Source organism: Melampsora larici-populina (assembly GCF_000204055.1).
Source record: "Melampsora larici-populina 98AG31 unplaced genomic scaffold MELLAscaffold_36, whole genome shotgun sequence".
In the NCBI taxonomy this organism is placed as follows: domain Eukaryota; kingdom Fungi; phylum Basidiomycota; class Pucciniomycetes; order Pucciniales; family Melampsoraceae; genus Melampsora; species Melampsora laricis-populina.
In genome coordinates, this window is record NW_006768800.1 from 305829 (window position 1) to 307910 (window position 2082).

Sequence of the window (2082 nt, forward strand, 5' to 3'; positions counted from 1 at the left end):
TTAGGCAGGCTTGTAGACTATGGTTACTTTGGAACCCTCACATAAGGATCCTTATAGCACGAACATCTACCCCTGAAGGATTTGAACAGCGTAAAGAGGATGATGAGCTGCTTTTTGCACAGTGGCAAGACATGATGGCAAGTTGTATAAGGAGTTGGGAGGAGCATGTAGGTAGGACTTTGGTGGCGGTGGATGAGGATGGGGCCTTGGGAGATGCTGAGGCAGTTGGAGATGTGATGGAGGTACCTGAAATGGATGATGATGATGAGGAGGAGGAGGAGGAGGAGGAAGCTGAAGAAGAAAATTGGTGATACATGTTGTTTACAGCTTTGATATGTATGCCTCGCAATGACACATCTGTTTTCTGGTGTGTCACAACTATGTGTCACACTGCACAACTATCTGTCACTGTGACACACCATTGTGGCATTGTGACACAGCATTGTGACATTGTGACACATAGTGTTGTTGTGTGACACAAGATTGTGTCATTGTGACACATAGTCGTGCCGTGTGACACAAGATTGTGTCATTGTGACACACAGTTGTGCCGTGTGACACAAGATTGTGTCATTGTGACACATAGCTGTGCGGTGTGACACAAGATTGTGCCTAGCCACATAGGTTGCTTGTATTATACACAAGCACACATATGTGTCATACAGCTCTGCTTGCGTGTCACCCAAGCACACATGTGTGTTTGTGTGACACACATGTGTGTTTGTGTGACACACATGTGTGTTTGTGTGACACACATGTGTGTTTGTGTGACACAAATGTGTGTTTGTGTGACACAAATGTGTGTTTGTGTGACACACATGTGTGCTCACGTGACACACCTGAACACCTGATGTGGATTTCTTGTATATTTGCACATCAGTTTTTTCTTACGTGCTACCACCAGTTGAACATATACCCTTGTAGGCCCAGCTAGACAAATGGGGCTTTATGTAGCTCGCCAAAATACTCAAGAATGAAATGTAAATAACACAGAATCTTCATTCACATAACAATATACTTTGCAAAATAAAATGAAAAATACAAGACAAGATATTCATTATCAACGTCTGTCTTAATATTTAGCCTTCCTCCTCACCCTCTTCTCCTAGGCCAGATTGATCCTCCGGAGTAGATTCAGAGGGAGAGGTAGGTTCTTCTGACTCAGCTTTGACTACTTTGACTACTTTGTAATTTACATCCAGTATATCTTGGGTCCAAAGTTTGTATGTGGCAAGTGACATCTTCTCAAAAGGTTTCTTGAGAATATCATCAGTCATTTTGCTCTCAAGGGTCCTCTCTACTTTGAGTCTTACATCACCTGAGAATGAACGTGCAGCAATAGTTAGGTGTGAATTTGAAGTCTTTGGATGACAATCCCGCATTGTCAAGGGAGGCTTCAGGTGAGCAGCTTGAGGTGATGGATGCAGCTTTAGTATCATGCATTGAAAGAGGGATATCAATTATAAAATACTTACTAACAAGGCCATTTAGGGTAGAAGTCAGGCGCATCTTGATGAGGTCACTAGATTGTGGGGTCTTCTTTTCAATTACTGTAGGTTTCTCGGCCTTGATTGTCTCCCGAACAAAAATTTCAAGAAGGTGTTTTTGACCGGAAATATGAAGCCAATCTTCACATGATGAGGTTTCATTCTCCCAGTGGGCCTTGTCATTGCGGGTTTGAGGGTTCCATGAGCAAGCCATGAGGTGGTACTGAACTCCATAGCGTATGTTGATAGTTTGTAACTTGAAAAGTTGAGAAATTGATGTTGATTAGCAAAGAATTGAAGTTTATCGTCTGAATAGGAATGAATAGAATGAAATACAAGGACTTACATCATTGTCAATGCGGTCAATCTCCTTGATGCCTTTGTTTTGATTTTTAGTTGGAAGATCAGGCCCAAACTTTCCCTTTCCCAAGTCTTTCGCAACCCGGTCAAGATTGATATTCTCCTTGAAGATTGGTAAGTATTTAGTGATCTCTTCACCGGTCAGTGTAGCTGAGCCTGACTCTTCAGGAAGTGGGTAACCGCAGGCAAGGTTTCCCAAGTTTATAGAAGATATCTTCGTAGTAGATATCCTTGC